The following is a 19779-nucleotide window of genomic DNA, read 5'->3' as shown; positions in this document are numbered from 1 at the left end:
TAAACATTTCTGTTCAGGTAGTTGGAAAAGAGAAAGGAAGAAGAGGAAAGAACAGGTTAAAGCATCACTGAAGATTAAGGTTGTTTCAAAACTGCAGAATTCATCTGATACCACATTTTCAACGGGATTAGTGAAAGAAAGCCACGCTAAGTAAGGAGAACTATGCAAGTTCTTTCATATCACTACTGCATTTTGAAAATCTTAATTTTGAATCATCTCTCAGTTCTCCAGAATATAACTGCAGGACATGATATTTTCTAAGAAAATGTGTTCCTAAGAATCTCTTACTTTTCCCTCATGCCTGAAAGACAACTTTCCAAATGTAAATATTTTTAGTTATTTTTTTCTTTAAATCTCTTCAGATGTTTCTCCATTGTCTTAGGAGGGTGTTGTTGTAAGGCACATGAAGATGTTTTTTTTTTTGTTCCTTTCTATAGCCCGCCTAGGTGCTTCTGAGAGTCTATTTTTTAGTTTTTAAAATCATAAATGTATACAAATTTGGATTATATGCCACTGACTGTCTAAATAAACAGTGAAAGGTACTTACACATATTGACACATTTCTGAGATTAAGGTAAAATATGGAACAAGGGTTCTTTGAATGGAATACAGATGGTCCTACTTAATGATCTATCCTAATTAAACGCTGTTTTAATTTTTAAATCAGATTTTCCATGGATCCATGAGTGGGATTATAAATTAAAGGCCAGTAAAAATCTGAGTCACTTAATTATCTGGAAATTTCTCACTTTAAGATCTGTGTAAATCTATATAACTACTTTTACCCTCCTTATTTCAGAATGTCAAAGCTATAAAGGCTAGTGTTTACCCTTTCTGTAGGAGCTGACATATATGTAGAGCTTTAGTTTTTATTACATAGTGGACTTGGTCATTTTATAGGCAAAAAACTATTTCAGCTAATTTAATTGTCATTTAATTGTGGCTCAGCTGGTGGGGAATCTGCCTGCAATGCAGAAGGCCTGCGTTAGATCCCTGGGTTGGGAAGATCCCCTGGAGAAGGGAAAGGCTACCGACTCCAGTGTTCTGGCCTGGAGGATTCCACGGACTATATAGTCCATGGGATCGCAGAGTCAGATATGACTGAGCAACTTGCATTTCATTTCACTTAGTTTTTATTACATAGTGGACTTGGTCATTTTATAGGCAAAAAACTATTTCAGCTGATTTAATTGTCCTTTCACCTTGGCTCCCCCTTTTTCTCTCTCTTTTTTTTTTTTTTTTGCACTTTGACAATAGACATCCTCTAGATGACAATAGTCATCCTGAAATGACAAGTGCTGTTTTGTTTCTTTCTAACCCTGTTGTCTCAGAATATCAGTTTTTTGGGCTAGTCTATCCTTAAAGGTAGTGTCAGATACATCCGTTTCTATATTTGCAAGGCCAAACGCAACAATTAGCTTGAAAGATGCAGAGTGCTGGTGAAGTGTGGGCTATGCATTTACACTAGAGTGTATGTTTAAGCCAGGAGTCACAATGGCCTTCCTCTTATCACTGCATAGTGCTCTGGGCCTCCCAGAGCAGATGGTCTGCCCTCTGGCCTTAGTTGTGAACCTCCTCTCTGGAGGCATAGACTGTAGTTGAACATATACAAGATGTTTGCCTTTGGGAGGTCTGTTACCTATGCCACCCATGGTACTGCCAACAGCATATCTGACGACATCTGAGAGGTGGAATGGAGGCTAGGATACCTGTTGTAAAGCTGTACTACAGTTAAATGAACAGCCTTATATAGTGCAAGTGTTGAAGGAGATGAGAAAGAAATGCAAGTCCTGAAACCTGCCCAGGAAGGTAAGCTTTACGTAGATGGCAAGGCTGGAGAACAGAAAACAGCAAATGAAGAATAGCTGAATTCCTGGACACAGAATGTAATGAATTTGAATTCATATATCCCAAATGAGTCTTCATCATTATTTAGGCACTGAATTTTTAGGGACATCACTATTCTCTTCATATACACAGGCATATACATCTGTATAGTAAATATTTTATTCACACCAAAGAGTTAAATCTATTTAATTTCCATTCTCTAATGAATTCTTAAATCATGGTCTCTGACCATTCCTTTAATGAGCAAGTGAAGACTTGTGAATAGCTTGAGTAGTTCAACAATGGTCAGGTAAGCTTTATAAGCACAAGTTTCCGTGCAATGGCTGGATCATTGCTGTTATCTAACCAAAACAAGGTAAATCAAGAATTAATCATCCTAAGTTACACTCTAAATATTTGTTTCAGCTTCCAGCCTTGCCACAAGTCTGTGGGAGATCTGGTTAGTGTTTGTGGATGACCTTCCTGATGGGTGAGAGCAAGCAGCCTTCCTGCCCTCTGTCCCCTGCAGATTTTCCAGTCTTTTCTGGTAGCTTTGTTATAGAAGAATTCCAAAATCATAATGGCTCAGATTAGTCACAATCATTTGGAAAGGGTTTCATTCATATCCTAACCCTATCATGAAATGGATATCAAAATGGAATATGATCACAGTAATAGCCATAAAGGACTGAGTTCTTAAATACCGCCTCCCATTATTTCTTTATGAGACAAGTTGAAATCCAAGAAAATAAGTAATATTTCTCAAGGCAATAAATAAATAAAACAATAGAGTAAAAAATTCAAACCATTAAGTAAAAAATAGGAACTTCTCACAAATTCCTCCAAGAATTTTCCTATTTATGTATCCCAGGGATCTTGTGTGTCCTCCAAATTCTATGGTTCCTGTATTCTTGGTAACTGATCTGTGAATTTTATTTTATTTTATTCAGTTATATAAAAATGGCTAACATTTCTTACTTCTCTGTGGCAAGTTGAGTTCTAAGAGATCTGCATGTGTTTACTGCTCAGTTTCCACTTAGCTTTTGTTATTCCTTTCAGAAACTGAGGCACAGGAAGGTTAGCAACTGTCTCAAGGTTTTTCATGTTAAGAAGTAAGAGAACTGAGATTCAGTCCCAGGCAATCTGATTCCAGCATCAAAGTGCTTAATCACACACAATAATACCTCTCTAAAATTCTTACTTTGTTACATATATTTATCAAATCTTGATTTCAAATAGACTTTTCTGAGTGGAAAGAGGAAGTAAAGGAGAGCTGCTCAAAAATGTTAGAAGCAAATATCCTGCTGTGTTCATTAAAAAAAAAATTTTCACTGCCCTTACAAGTACAAAGAAATGTGTCCCCATCCAAATACAACACCAAACTGGGTGTTCCAGAAATGGATTTTAACTCAGAATCTTTGATGATCATAGAAAAGAGACTTGGGAGAGCCTAACTGGAAAAGGTCAATTTTCATTCCAATCTCAAAGAAAGGCAATGCCAAAGAATGTACTCATCTCACACGCTAGTAAATTAATGCTCAAAATTCTCCAAACCAGGCTTCAGCAATATGTGAACCATGAATTTCCAGATGCTCAAGCTGGTTTTAGAAAAGGCAGAGGAACCAGAGATCAAATTGCCAACATCTGCTGGATCATCAAAAAAGCAAGAGAGTTCCAGAAAAACATCTATTTTTGCTTTATTGACTATGCCAAAGCCTTTGACTGTGTGGATCACAATAAACTGTGGAAAATTCTGAAAGAGATGGGAATACCAGACCACCTGACCTGCCTTTTGAGAAATCTGTATGCAGGTCAGGAAGCAACAGTTAGAACTGGACATGGAACACCAAACTGGTTCCAAATAGGAAAAGGAGTACGTCAAGGCTGTATATTGTCACCCTGCTTATTTAACTTATATGCAGAGTACATCATGAGAAACGCTAGGCTAGAAGCACAAGCTGGAATCAAGATTGCCAGGAGAAATATCAATAACCTCAGATATGCAGATATTACACCACCCTTATAGCAGAAAGTGAAGAAGAACTAAAGAACCTCTTGATGAAAGTGAAAGAGGAGAGTGAAAAAGTTGACTTAAAGCTCAACATCCAGAAAACTAAGATCATGGCATCTGGTCCTGTCACTTCATGGCAAATAGATGGGGAACAGTGGAAACAGTGGCAGACTTTTTTTTTTCCAAGCTTCAAAATCATTGCAGATGATGATTGCAGCCATGAAATTAAAAGATGCTTAACTCCTTGGGAGAAAAGTTATGACCAATCTAGACAGCATATTAAAAAGCAGAGACATTACTTTGCCAGCAAAGGTCCATCTAGTCAAGGTTATGGTTTTTCCAGTAGTTATGTATGGATGTGAGAGTTGGACTATAAAGAAAGCTGAGCACCAAAGAATTGATGCTTTTGAACTGTGGTGTTGGAGAAGACTCTTGAGAGTCCCTTGGACTGCAAGGAGATCCAAGCAGTCCATTCTAAAGGAGATCAGTCCTGGGTAATTCATTGGAAGGACTGATGTTGAAGCTGAAATTCCAATACTTCGGCCAGCTGATGAGAAAAGCTGACTTATTGGAAAAGACCCTGATGCTGGGACAGATTGAGAGCAGGAGGAGAAGGGGATGACAGAGAATGAGATGGTTGGATGGCATCACTGACTCAGTGGACATGAGTTTGGGTGAACTCCAGGAGTTGGTGATGGACAGGGAAGCCTGGCGTGCTGCAGTTCATGGGGTCGCAAAGAGTTGGACTCAACTGAGTGACTGAACTGAACTGAACTGAATTTAAACAAATGGATTTGAGCTAAACACGAAGCTCAAATTAATGGTACAACCTAGAAATGCTCACTGAAAGGCTAAATCTTTGGATTTTTATACTATTTGGAAGAGGAGTGGGTTCTGTTAATAGGACAGACTTTGTGCAACATATGTTAAGAAAAAATTTGGAAGCACTTAAAAAATACAAGTTGGAAGCTCGATCCTGTGAAAAAAAAAGGGGGGGGGGGGGAATCCTTAAAATATTTTGAAGCTTTTAGGAGAGTCAATATTAAAATTAGTACGAATATAGACAAAGGGCTTTCTGAGTCGAGTGGCTGTTGTTTTCCTAAATGTCAGCATGGAAACCCAAACAGACAGAGGTGAGTTAGGTCCCTGGAAAGACTGACTGGGAAAGCTGAGTGTTAAGTTTGTGACGTGGTTGATGGCAACCAAAAATTGTCAAGTGCATGATGACAAAGTGTTTCCTGGAACTAGGGGCTGCTTCAAGGCATATAAACAAGGGTAATGTTGTGGGGGCCCATGCTTTAAATCAAGATGGGATCTATATGTGGCAATATCACCAGCTGTTTGAACAATGTTCCCAGAGAGGTCTCTGGAATTTAGAAACCATTCATAGATAGTTTGAGCTGAGCTTTATACTGAATTAACAGTCTTTGCATATAGCAGAGGAAAATACCCAACTTTAAGACCTAACTTGCTCTCTGCTTTTATTTTGACATAATGGAAGATAACCAATTTAAAAACATAACTTCCACTCTGCTTTCATTTTAATGTCATAATCTTGAAAATATAATACTTGGCTCTTAACAGAGAATAGGACTTAACTTCATGACAGCTTTTAGAATTTACCCTGAAAATCATATTTCATTGAGCTCTTAACTTTAATTCAAGACAATTCCCTCTAGAGGTATGACCACCCACTCCAAGGAAAGCAGAAAAGGGTGTTTGAGTTCAAAGTTATCATCTGATCTGACCCTTGGTTTTCTCATCTATAAAAAGGAACATTTGGTCTAAACCCCCTGTAAGAGTTTGTGGGGTTTTTTTGTTTTTAATCTTCATAATCAAATTCAGGTGTTGATAAGACCTCCCTAGAGTGACTATCAGTTTCACCAGAAGAGAAGAGAGGCCCAGGGGGATATGTGTGTGTGTATCAGACACACTTACCCATATAATATTTTTTTTTTGTAAAGCAATATTTTACTGTTCTTTTAAAAAGTATTTATTTATTTGTGTGGCTGCCGTGGGTCTTAGTTTCCGGCATGTGGGATCTTTAGCTGTAGCACATGAGCTCTTAGTTGTGGCTTATGGGATTCCCCAACAGGGACAGAATCCTGACCCCCTGCATTGAGAGTGCAGAGTCTTAGCCACTGGACCACTGGGGAAGTCTCTATAATGCTCTTAAGTGAATATGATGCTCAAGAAATTTACAACACTGTAAACTAAATAAGAAGACCTCTCTGTAAAAACCAGAAAAGAAACTTACCTAGCTTTCCAAATATGCTTCTCTAGAACATTATTCTCCCCATAGAGTAAGAAAAGCACTTTGCAGACTTCCTAAAACATCAGCCTAACTAGAGTTGTGGATTCTTCTAAAGTCTTGAGTATTTCTGGCTCACACGTCACCATTTAGGTTACCGTTTACCAGAACAATGAAGTGTTTTTGTTTAAAAGTCTTTCCCCTCAAATTAAACAGAGATGAAACAGAATCAACAGTGGAGTTCTAGAAGCAGACAAACTGAAAATATCAATAAGCTATTAATGACATGTTCTGTTTAAGGATACTAGGAAGTTGCATTGATCCTGAATTCCTAAGAGAAAAAGGCCTTTAGAACAGAATGCAGGCCTTAAGAGGGCCTGAGAGATGTGCCCTCTTAGCGCAATAGGCAGCGCATCAGTCTCATAATCTCAAGAGGGGCTAAGAGGAGCCTTAGCCTAATCATGATTTTTTTCCCCTTGCAAATGCTTTCTGATCATGCTCAGCAACTTGGCCGGGTAACAGTTGCATGTTCTCTGTATACTATCTCCTAACCCTGTTGTAAAATGGAGATTTGTTTAGGAAGGGGCCACTAGTGCTCAGAAAGCAGACCAGCAGAGCAGTCTGATGGCATGCAAAAATTCTTTTATTTGTCATTATACTGGGGGTAGGGGAGGGCTCTTTAAACTTGGGCCCACAGAACAGCCACCTCCATGAAACTTTTAACTAACCCAATAGACTTTAGATTTTATGGTGATGATTGTGCAACTTTGTGAATATACAAAAAAACCAATGAATCGTACACCATAAAAGGATAAACTGTGTCTCAACAAAGTTGTTCTAAAATTTTTTATAGTGTGTAGAGTCACACTTGAATACAGGTTCTTGAGTCTTAGCCCAAAGGGCCGAATCTCTGGATGTTGAATTCAGGCAACTGTGCTTTAAACAGATATTTCAGGTGACTCGGATAAGATGACTCAAGGGCCACACTTTTACGGAAATCTAAAAGTGATGTATTTTGGTACTTCCTCTAAACAGGAAAAGAAATCCCACGAAAGTTCAGAATGATCAATAATCAGTAAAGAAGTAGTATAACCATCCTTAAGCAACTGTAAATTTGACTCAGTTCATAACTCCCCATTATGAATATGAATATTATCAGTACTGTAGTGACTGTGATAAATTTTTATCGGAACCAGGTCAAGATAACTTATATGAGCATTTATCAAGTCACAGAAGAATTTTCAGTACATTCTCTTCCTGAATCCTCACAAAGACCCTATTGAGTTGTAGAAGCTATAAAAGCCATCTGTCTTCTACAGATGAGAAGGTGGAGATTCAACAAAGATAAGTGTTTTGCCCCAGACACCTGAATGACCAGTCTGCTTGGACACCAGGCCCTCTTTGTTTTTTCATTTTTATTGGAGTACAGTTGCTTTACAGTGTTGCATTAGTGTCTGCTGTACCGCAAAGTGAATCAGCTCTATGTATACATCGATCCCCTCTTTTTTGGATTTCCTTCCTATTTAGGTCACCACAGAGCACTGAGTAGAGTTCCCTGTGCTATACAGTAGGTTCTCATTGGTTATCTATTTTATACATAGTGGTGTCTACATGTCAGTCCCAATCCCCCAATTCTTCCCACCCTCTCTTGCCCACTTTGGGGATACCAGGTCTTCTGACTCCTGTTCAGCACTCTTTTCAGTATAGAAATCTGTCTCAAGATGCTTCTTCAGCATCTACCAGCATGGCCTGCCTCTAACCTTTAGAAGCTATTTTTTGAGCACATTTATGAAGTTTCTATTGTTAATGATGCTAAGAAATGGTACATCATTTTTTTTCTATTTGTATCACTAAAAGAAATTGCACAATTTAACACACTTACCTCCAATTTCTATAACTGTGCTGTGCTTAGTCACTTAGTTGTGTCTGGCTCTTTGTGACCCATGGACTGCAACCCACCAGGCTCCTCTGTCCATGGGGATTCTCCAAGCAAGAATGCTAGAGTGACTTGCCATGCCCTCCTTCAGGGGATTTTCCCAATTTCTGTAATATTTTTGTCTAAAAATCTGGATTAATGTATATCTATAGTGGGGAGCATATGTAAATGTGTATGTGTGTGTTTGTTTTGAGAGAGAGAAAAGGTGTAGATATTTACTGTGTCTTCATATGTGTGTGAAAAGAAATGTGAAATATTCTAATGTGAAATTACAAAATAGAATTATTACTTTGTATGTGAACTGTTTAAAGAAACTAATATTTATTGGATAACTACTATGCTATAAATCTACTTCATTCCTATCACCAACCCCTAAGCCCTTGTTCATTTCTTTTTTTTTAATAGTTATTTATTTGACCAGACTGTGGCATACTGGATCTTTGATCTTCACTGTGGCCTTCAAACTCTGAGTTGTGGCATGGGGGAATCTAGTTCCCTAACAGGGATTGAACCTGGGCCCCCTGCATTGAGAATGCATATCTTAGCCACTGGACCACCAGGAAAGTCCCTTCATTTCTTAAAGATATGCATTGGGCTCACTGCCTACTCAACCCAGGCCTCAACCTTCTTCTTGAGGTGAATTAATGTCCCCATGGAAGCCCAAATATTTCACGTCTTTCAGTTTCTTGAACATCTCATTTTTATTAACCACTCTTCACTCTTTTATATCTTTGTTGTCTCCCTCTCTTCTGACTCCATATTTTCACTCAAACATACTGAATCTCCTTCTACCTTAAAATAAAAACAAAGCAAAGAAACTTTCTTATTCCTCGACTCTCTTCAGTCTACCATTCTTTCATTTAGTTGCTCAAGTCAGAAACTTTGGAATCATTTATTCCTTTCTTTTCCTTTTCCCTGTTGTCCAATTGATTATGAAAGTTCTGTCAAACCCACTTCCTCAATATCTCTTTATTCATTCAGTTTTCTCCTTCTCCATTTCCAATACAAAGTCTCAGAATCAGTGCTGTCCAATAGAACTACTAATGACAAAAAGTAAAAAGAAAGTGAAATTTACTTTAATGATATATTTTACTTAATCCAGTGTATTAAAATGTTATCATTTCAACACAGTCATCATGAAAAAAACTACTAATGAGATATTTTACCTTCTCAAGTTGCATTAGCCATATTTCAATAGACATATATTGCTAGTAGCTACTATATTGTAGAATGCAACTCTAGATCATCATTTCTTGCCTGAGTCTATTATTCCATTGCTTGAGGCCAAAAGGAAGCTTCCAGTGGTTTCCTTGTTTCCTGCTGGGACCCACTCCATATGCTCTACAATCTAAGGCCAGAATGCTTTTTCTAAAAATAAAACTCATGTTTTTTTCCCTCTGTAGAACTCTGCATGGTTTCTCACAGCTCTCTATGCTCTTAGGATATTTACAAGACCTTGTGTAAAGTAGACTTTGTCTACTTTCCAGCTTCCTTCTTGTCATGTTCCACAACAGAGCACACACACCCCGCTAAATATATTCTATCCCTGAAAGGCTTATGATCCTCTTGGCTTCGACGCCATTTTGTATCCTGTCCCCCTACTTAGCTTGTTCTTCGTCTTCCTTGTCCCCCACCCCCGTCCTCACTAGGCTAACTGCTGCTCATCCTTAAAGTCTCCACAGAAACCTTCCCCGATCCCCTGGTCTGATTGTGTGTTCCTCTTTTGTGCTCGCATGGAACCCTTAGTTCCTTCTACCATAGCCTTTATTGTATAATCGATGCTTTCTTTATGTTTGCTGCTTCCTCCATTACCTCTAAGTACATTAGCCTGGGGGCATTGCTAACTTTGTCACTTTTTTAGCCCCAGTTCCAGGCATAGTGCCTGACATGTGGTATGTGATCAATAGATGCTCACTGAGTAAATGAATACGTAAATGAATAAATGTGATCTTTTTTTAAGACCAGAAAAGAATATTTGTAAACTTTTTTGTGATTAAAGGTAGTTGTGTCTCTTGTCCTTTCTTGATTCCTAGGGTCTCATGAATTTCCAAATGAATTTGCTTCAAAAGAAATAGTTTCTTTAAGTTTAGGTATTAAAAGTAAAGAGCTTGACAGAGCTCTTTCACTAGAAAACAAAAAAACTTCCCAGAGAGAGTAACTGTGAATCGCATGGCATATATTAGAAGAATTAACATTTGATTTCTGTGAAATAACTGTTATTAAAGTTAATCAATGACTTCCATGTCACTAAATCTGAGGGACATTTTTTATCTTTGAAATTTTACCTGATTTCTCCGGTGCCAGTATTTTTAAGCTTAACTCTGTATTGAAACATTCTTTTCTCATTGGGATCTCTGAAATCTTATTATGGCTTTCCTCTGTATCACTGGCTGTTCCTTTTCATCCTCCTTTCTCAGTCTTTACTTATTAGGGTTTCTCAAAGCCAGACCCTCAGTCCTTTCTTGTCTCATTCTCTGCTCTCTCCCTAAATAGTCTCATCCAATCCATGACTTTGTTTTGTCTACACTAGTATTTCTCAAATATATATTTCAACACAAAACCTCTCTTTTGTCTCCAAATTCATCATCTAAGTATCCATTTAAAATTCCATTTGGGAGAGATGAATTATCCCAATTTGAACAGAATAAAAATGGAACTAATGACTACCTATAAAGTTCACTTTCCCTCCCATGTTTTCTGTTTCATTGAATGAAACAGGTAATGTTACATGATGCATGTAATTTTTCAAGCCAGAATACTGGGAATTATTTTAGACACCTCCTTCTCTCATAATCCCAATTTTCAATATATCTGTAAGTAAATCAATAGTGAATTAATATCAGAGATGTTTTGCATTAACAAATAGATACAGAGTCCTATTTTTATATTATTATTGTATTCATGCAGTATATACATCTGTATTTGCAACACTATGGAATTCTTTCTCAAGCTCCCCATAACATTTATCTAAATGCTATTCATTCCCTATCCTTGTAACAATTATTGGAAACATTAGTTTCCCTATCTGTGTAACAACTGTTCCTTTCTACATCACAGGAAATCATTGTCTTTCATTCTCCACTTTTCCTCTTTTGTGCATCATCTGTTTTCTTTTTCAGATCAGTTATGCAATCTGTATGTATAACTTCTTATTGTCACATTAATCCTATTCCATTGCTGGCCCATTCTATTTCCTTACACCTCCTCTTTTAAAGCTTTATTGAGCTCTAATTTACATATCATAAAACTCAACCGTTTTAACTGCCAAACTAAGTATTATAATTTTGGTTAATTTTATTGAATTGTGCAACAATCACCATAATCCAGTTTTAGAATATCCTTTAGAATATCTTCATCAGTGCAATAGAATCCTTTATGTCCATTTACCCTTGAACACCCATTTTACCAATTTCCCACTTGACATTGTAAAGCCAGGATGTATCATGTGCCCCAGTAGAACTCAGTGAGTGCTTGATGCTATGGGGAGTTCATATAGAATAAAATATGATACCTAATCTCCAGGGGACTAACTAGTTGGTAAAATAAGACTGCAGTCAGAGGCCTCCACAAAAGAATATGTATCCTATTTCCAGCTTTTGTGAATAGGCCAGTATAAGACTACAGGGATTCCTGTGGTTGAGCAGATAATTTAAGTTTGGAAAAATCTTTCATATCCCATACAGATAAATGTTTTTTTTTCTCCCTGTAGGCCTATAACATCCTTTCTGAAACTGACCATTGAGTTTCCAGAAGTATGGGCTTTCTGTAACATCTTTTCTCTCTTAAATGTCATCTTAAATATGTACCTCCTTCTGTTTCCATCTATTTGTAACCAAAATCTAAATTATAGAATGTGCATCTTTCCAAGTAGAATCTAACACTGTTCAATAAATACTTCTAATTCTAAACATAAATGATGATCACTATAATTTTTCACATTGGGGGTACTTATTGAAAAGAGTAATGTTTATTAACTGTCTCTGAATTAAATGTAACCAGTAGTTTTTTTGGCCCTTGGGTTCTTATTAATGATAATTAACTGTGGTGATGAAGATTTACTAATAGTTATGATCCTGAGAAGCAAAAGAATGTATTTCAAAGAGCTGCCTGTTCCTTCAGGTGTTGAGTAAAGCGCTCCTTTTTCATCCAGGAAGCCACGAGCACAGGGCCGTCCCAGATGCTGGGTGTAGATTACTCCACTCCTAGTCTTTCTCAGTCTCATCTTGAGCCCTTGTAATGGCCAGCAAATCAGCAGGGACAGCTGGTTGGAAGAACTCATTCATGTGATGTGGGGGTGGTTAGAGGAGACAGGATATGCAAGGGTAAGGCATGTTTGTTTTCAGCACTTGAACGCCTGCCTCCACCAGTTTTATTTTATGTGAAGGAAAATAGGGAGGAGAAGTTGGACTGAGATGGTTTCTTTCATCCTCTAGCAATGCCAGCTTCCCAATGTGGGAGCCCCTGGGCAGAGAGTAGTCCTCTACTGTCAGAATTTTAGCAAGCTTGGCTGCTCACATAATTGGGTGAAGATCTTGAGAGAGCGTGTACTTGAGCACTACGGTTCTCTACCTTGGCTGCATATTAGAATCACCTTTTAAAATTCCTATGCCCAGACCACTCTCAGACCAATTAAATAAGTATATTTAGGAATGGAATTCAAGCATCAGAGTTTTTTTAAAGCCTGCCAAGTGCTTTCAGTGTACTGCCAAGTTTGAGAACCAGTGGTCTGGTGATAGATATCTCTTGGGTTTTTCCCCGGTTTTATTGAGATATAATTAACATATAATATTGTACTAGATTCAAGTGCATGACATGATTTGATATATGTATATCTTGTGAAATGACTAACACAGTAAGGTTAGTTAAAACCATCACTAGACATCTGTTGTTGTCATGAAAAAATAGACCTTAAGTACTAGCTCTTGGGTTTAGCAGCACCTTGGAATAACCTGGAAGTTTAAAAAGGTACTGATGCTTACACCCAGTCCTAGCAATTCTGACTTCATTGGTTGGGAGTGGGCTCGAGCAAGTATCAGCATTTTTTCCAAGACTCTTATAAGTAATTCTAATGTGCTGATAGGAGTAAGAACTGCTGCTTGGACTGGGAACAAGTATCTTAACTTGTTGTCAACTTGGAGGGAAAGATGCTCTATACCTGTTGGACAAAGATTGCCAGGAGCTGAAGCAAGAATGTGAAAGGAAATATGGAAACCGTACCAGAGATAAAGTCACCTGCCTCAAAGTAGGGGTGTAAGGTCGATTGTTGTGAAGGGAGGGGGCTGTGCATGATGTGTGACAGAGAGACTGAGAATGGAAAATTTGGGGAAAATTTGTCCCCAACCGAGAAATGTGGGGAAGGTGGAAAATATAAGTGTCTTTTTAATTCTCCATGATTTTGGACACTTGGTCAGCCTATCTTCATCTGTAAGCAGAGCAGGGGCAGTCTTATTTGCATACAGAATCAATGGGATCCAAGAAGTATTCCCTAATTTAAAGTGTGCCATATCTCATCTTTCCCACCCACTACAGTGGCTGAAAAAGCCATCTTTCTGTTGGGTTATGCCAGGCCAGTAAATCGATTTCACATCCTCTCTTGGCTTTAGAGCTTGACTTAATTTTCCTTACCCAATTCACCAAGTTATGTTCTGGACTAGTAGAATAAGTAGGAGGAATGAACAATTTAGAAGGAGCCTTGCCTAAGAACGAAGTCCCAGAAAGGAAGTGCCTCATATGATGGAGAAAGAAGTCTTAATATGAGGAAGGGATCCTAAAGAGGATGTCAAGGTGAGGTCACCAAAGGCAAACATGCTTCCTTTACAACTAACTGAATATTACACTTGTCATTTGCATTGGTGAAAACCCTGGTTGGTGAAAAATGGTTCTCTGTTTCTTGACTCAGTCAACTGAAGAGGTTCATGTTCTAGTGACTCTGGATGGAAAACAGGGGTTGGTTTGGAAATGTTTACGTTTGGAGCGGAGTTCCTTAATGACGGTTCAGTGACGTGGCTTTTATCTTTTTTTAAAGACATTCTGCATTGAAGTCATATTAGATCAGTATGTGGCTTGTTCTGGCTTGTTCTCATTAAAAACAAAATCTGATTATGAGCCATTATTTGTTGAAATTACTGTAAGCAAACACAGTAACTTATTTATTTTTAATCTAGGACTTGATTATGAAACTTGTGGTTCACCCAGAGTTATTTTGAAACTTCTGCTTTTCTGCTCTGGCTGTTGGCCTGCTGACTTTTCGTTTTACGAGGGGCGCTCTACTGCAACGGAAAGCAGTGGAAATTCTAGGCCCTCACCGTGTGCCGTTTGGGTCAGCCAGCCTTACAGGTCATTTGGAAGAGAAGGTAGCCCAGTTCCCCCGACACAAAATCGCCCCCCTGTTCTTTCCCATCAGGGCACCCGAGGCTTTTCCCACTCAGCCTTCGCTTCCTTGGGGTGGTATCAGTTTAAACTGCACTGGGAAGGATCAAACACATCATTTCATTATAAGGTCAATTAGTCCAACGTATTACCTAGCACTCAAATAACCAGAGAGAGGTTATTTCAAGGAAACACGACTGGGGTACATTTCTTCCTTTGGGGCCGGGGGTAGGATTAGCGGTTAGAAGAGTTCTGAGGACACAATGAAGTAGTGTTAAGTGACTTATGTGTTTCTATCACAACGTATCAGTCAGATGGGTCCAAGGTGTAAATACCGGCGAGAAAAGTGCATCATGAGGAGGTACTTCCCATCGACCTTATCATTTATGTACAATTAAGCTACAAAGAGGGTGTTGGTGTCATTTTCTTTCAGTTTGGACCCCACATAAAAAGCATGCTGTTAAGTCATTTTCTCCTACAAGAGTTGGCTGTAACCCCTACAAAGCCAGTTCATGGGGATTTGGCGTGAACAAGGTTTCCTGAGATGTGGGTTTATTTTGGTGGGGGCAGGGCGGCTGTACAGGTAAATCCGAAAGGTTTTCGGCAGTGCACAGAAGGTCCCCACCGCTCTGCTTCAGGAGCAGGTCTCCTTTGGCACCAGGACAGCGCTCACGGCGATTCCCGCCTGCTCCCTCGGAGCCCTTACTGGGGGGTCCTCTCCGCAACAAAGCGCCGGATGCACCCCCACCTCCGCGTTCTGCGGCGCCTGCGCAGTAAGCCGAGGAGGAGTCGGGCTCGGGCTGGCGCTCTGCGCCGGGACGTCCCGCCCCGCCGCGCGGCCGGGCGCAGGCTCTCAGTTCGGGCTCCAGGCGCCTCGCGGGAGTGCTCGAGAGCCAGTCAGGTTTGCGTCCCACAACACTGGTCGCATGAAGTTCTGATACATCTCAGAAGCAGTTTCAAAAGAAGTGGCAAAGGTAGAAAAGAGGATGCCGCGGAAGCTCGCACCAAAATAAAGTCTCGAAACTTAACCAGAGCCATTGGTCTAGCGCTAGCCTGAATGAATACCTATAACAGAAAAGGATTTCTCGGCTGGGGGATGTAGCTCAGTGGTAGAGCGCGCGCTTCGCATGTGTGAGGTCCCGGGTTCAATCCCCGGCATCTCCAAACAGCCTAGGGTTTTTTTTTTTTTTTTTTTTTTTTAAATCCATATAATATAGTAAATGTATGTCCCATTACATTTCACATGTGTACTCTAAGCGCCCTAAAAATATGTAAAAGAAAGTCTCAAAATATGGCGCGCCTCAGGGAATGAGCCATTTTAATTGCTCCACGAGAAACTCCAACGAGAAATTATGCTCGTCATATTTATTTGCATAAAATGACCATTCCTAACTTTCTAATGAACTCGTTTTGAGGAGCTGAGACGTGTGGGAAAAAGGAAAACATCACATTGCATTGGCCGGGAATCGAACCCGGGCCTCCCGCGTGGCAGGCGAGAATTCTACCACTGAACCACCAATGCTCTTGTTAGAGATGGATTTCCACACCTTACTAGAGTAGATTTGTCAGCGTGCAATGGGTCTTTTCTGTTACAAAAGTGTAAAGTTCTTAAGTCAACATCAGAAAAAGCAGTGGAGTTTTTAAATTAAATAACTATAAATATTGAGTTAACATTTACCAAAAAAAGCTCATTATAGTTAGTTCTGTTGAACCTTGAGGGGAGGTTCTGTCTTCTGAAGTCTCCTCAGTGAATGAGGCAAATAAAAATGTTATTAATATGTAGACACAAAATTACACAATTACTTAGTTGTGTCTTCAGATGTTTAGATGTTTTAAAACAACCACTCCTGTTTTACTTTTCTAATCTTAGCTAATTCAGGCAAATACATGGGGTAACTGTCAGGGATTGGGAGTAGTTTTGTCGGAGCGGTGAAGGCGAACTGGCACTTAGATCCAAGTATATTGGAACTAGGAGATGTGAGCAGGCATCTTTGGAACGTTGGTGATTCTTGACAAGTGACCTAGAATCTGTAAGATGTCCTTTCTTTGATAGTGAGAAACTTGATCCCAGGACTCTTATACTCCACAGTATTAGTTACCCTTCCTTTCCACGGAAAGTAAAATTGCAAACCATACAGTGAAGTTATATGAGGAGGAGAAAGTAAAGTGAAGGAAATGCATTCATGGAAATGAGTCTAAACATAAGATAGGAGACTCAGGATTTAGGCATTTTTGCCCCTTTATCCCTGAGAGGGAAATTGCCAGCAGTTTATAGGATCTTTGAAGGCCAAAAAGAATATGGGGGGAAGGGGATGATTGAGAAATAACAGTAAACACATAGCAGTTGCTATGTGCTGGGCTATGTAAGTACATTGCCTGTGAACTTCAACCCAGTGAAGTAGGTGTTATAATTACTTCAGCTCAACAAATGAGAAAAAGTGAGGCTGTTAGAGTCAAAGCTGGAACACAAGTGGTATCATGCTTAATATTCTGTTGCTTAGCCACTCTCCTGCCTACAACAGAATAAAACACTGTGTAGTTACACCAGAAATACTTCCTGTGTAGCTCAGGAATACTGTGTATCAAGACTGGGGTTAAAGAAGGAGTATAACAAACTGCTGAAATAAGGTGAGACTTCTACATCAAGAGTTATTTTTAAGGATTTTTTTTTCAAGTGGGTGCATACAAAGCAAAATTTGAAGACAAATACAATACAGAATTATAAAGATGTAAGAGATACAAAGAGATTAAGGAATAAAGAAATCTAGACTACAGTCTTAGTAACATATGGGGGAGCAAACGCAAATCATTTTACTTCTTAGGACCTCCATTCCTTAAAGTAAGAGAACTAGAGGAGAGATGAGGTTTTAAAATTGCATTCCAAAAGTGTCTCAGGGTCACTAGCCAGCAGCAGGCGGGGCGGGGTGGGGGTGGGGGGGCTGGTGGGTGGGGGGAATGGGGGGAACTCACCTTCTTTACCTGGCTTCCACACTTCACCAGCTCATTTATAACCTCTCCCGTTTATTTGCATTTGTTTGATGGCTTACAAGTCTGGAATAAAAAACGTTGAAAAGCCCTCAACTGGATGACGTAAGTTCATCTAAACTCTGAAATACTATGATTCAAAATAAAAAGGCAATCTAAAACTTCATGAGAAACACTACAAATTTAAAAATTTAAACAGGTGGCAGGAATCAAATAAGAAGTATGATCTAATGGCAAACATTATTAGTGACCCACCAATGACTTGTTTACTTTTTTTCTTCCTGAGAGTCTACCTAGCTCCAGGGACAAATTGTGTGCATTAAGCCAGTTATTCCATTCCCCTTTCCAAGGACTGAGCTGGGATGGGTTTGTGACAGTTCCTGCCAGTGACAGAAAGAATGGTCAGCCAGGGGCTTTTGGGAAAGACCGTGTCTCTTTTGCCCTTTCTTTCCTGCTTGTAACACTGTCTTGTGAGGTATAATGCTTAGAGCTGCCCCAGTCATCCGGTGACTTGCAGGGAGACAGAGGATGACCCAGCAGAAAGATAAAAAGATACATTGTGCCATCCTGAAATTTTCTCCACCCAGATTTTTGGTTAGGTAAGATAAATCAGGCTCTTTATTGTTTAAGCCCCTTTGAATTAGGTGTTTTGTTACATGCAGCAAAAGGCATGTAGGATGTGTGTGTGTCTCCCAACAGTTTATACCCTTTCAGTTACAAGTCTTCTACTCTGTAGAGAACCAATACCTTGAGATTTGGGTAAGACAACTTGGCCCTTCATCTCCTTTTCTCACAGTGATAAGTCTACCCAAATGTTTTCCCTCACCATTGTGCTTAATTAAAGACAATATGTAACCATAACAAGGGAAATCAAAATCCTTACCAGAACTTTCTTTCCAGAGTTATAAACTGAAACTTTTTTTTTTTGGGGGGGGGGGGGGGGCGTGGTGTCAAGCAGGTTGAATGTATAGCTGGTATTGTTATAGCTATCTTGCTTGTACAAAAGAGAGAGAGAAGCTGTTCCTGGTATGACAGTCATGCCTAACTAGAACAAATTCTGGATTTTGCATTTATATGAGTCAGTAAGTTGTCCTTATGCAATAAGTTGCCTTTTATTTTTTAAATCAGTTTAAGTAGTATTTATTTTGCTTGCAAATGAAAAACACACATTGAGAAGCTGTTTTACCCCCAACAGTAAATTTAGAGAACTTTTTACTGTAGAATGTGCTATAAGATGAAAATATGAAAGTTTAAGGAAAATTTAGAGAAATTCATCATCAGTGGTTGAATCACCAATAAAAGCCATATGAAAAATTTGAAGGACCCATCCTTAGTTTGTTGGACTAGTATTCAGTAGCAAGGAAAGCCACCAAAGATTTTTTTGAGTAGATAAAAGATCAGAGCATCTGAAGAGATGATCTGGCAACAATGTGTAGGGGAATTCACCCAGGAAGTGAATACAATGGGAGCAGTGAAGCAATGAGGTCTTGAATTAGGATGAGGTCTCTAGCATGAGGCAAGGCAGGAAGAAGGAAAATGAATCTGAGAGATTAAGGAATAAAGATATCTAGACTACAATTTTAGTAACCTATGGAAGAACAAGTAACTTAAGTGGGAGAAGAGTGGTGTAGTGTAGGGAAGTCAGGAGAAAGGATGGGAACTAAAGAGTGGAGTCAAGTGTTCACTTCTGGAAATACTGACTGAGATAAGTCAGGGGAGAACCTTACTAGGTAGCTGTCATCTAGATCTGAAGAAATCAAGGCTCGAAGGTGAGTTGGGCTTCAGCTGCTCAGGACTGGAAGGTAAGAATATAGATATGGAGGCAATCCCAGAGAGTTGAGGGCAGAGCCTTGGGAAGGTCTATTTTAGGGAGCAGCAGGAATTGAGGGGTCAAAGAGAGACAGGGAAGTGGGGTGTCTGGAATCTGTGGAGACACGGCTTATCGGGCAGGAAGAACCCTCCTCCTTTGCTAGTTCTGAGTGACACATCATGACAAATACAGTTATCATTGTGTTTCAGAGATACACTCTATATTAACCCTGTTTCACATCAGAGATGCTGTGGCAGGCCGTGCTTTCCCCCTTGGCATGGTTAAACATGGAAAGATCACCAGATGGCATACCCTGACACTTCCCCTAGTCTACCGTGCTCCCAAGCTCTGATGAGCAAGCCCAGTGAGGGCGGCCGAGAGGAAGAAAGCAAGGAGTGCCGTGAGAGGTTACACAATCCTGTCTCTTAGGAAACCTGATCTTTGTGACAGTCCCGTGGTGCAGGCAGGAGCTTGTAATTTGCATCATGGCACCTTGGGACACTTGCTCAAGGCACCTAGTCCCTGGTTGCTGTTGGCTCACTGTGGAAGTCTGGCCAAGCTTAAAGCTGAAGAAAGCAAACCATTAAGAA

The 19779-nt window shown here is 39.5% G+C and overlaps 2 non-coding genes across 2 annotated transcripts; one reads left to right on the top strand and one right to left on the bottom strand.

The window, feature by feature from the left end:
• Positions 1–15486: 15486 nt before the first annotated feature.
• On the top strand, positions 15487–15558 carry TRNAA-CGC (transfer RNA alanine (anticodon CGC)). Its single transcript has one exon. It is a non-coding gene; the product is annotated as a tRNA-Ala (tRNA).
• A 287-nt stretch (positions 15559–15845) lies between these two features.
• Positions 15846–15916, bottom strand: TRNAG-GCC (transfer RNA glycine (anticodon GCC)). Its single transcript has one exon. It is a non-coding gene; the product is annotated as a tRNA-Gly (tRNA).
• Between the last annotated feature and the right edge of the window lie 3863 nt (positions 15917–19779).

This window comes from Dama dama, chromosome 33 (genome assembly GCF_033118175.1).
Source record: "Dama dama isolate Ldn47 chromosome 33, ASM3311817v1, whole genome shotgun sequence".
NCBI classification, from domain to species: domain Eukaryota; kingdom Metazoa; phylum Chordata; class Mammalia; order Artiodactyla; family Cervidae; genus Dama; species Dama dama.
This window is presented reverse-complemented; position numbering and strand designations above follow the sequence as displayed.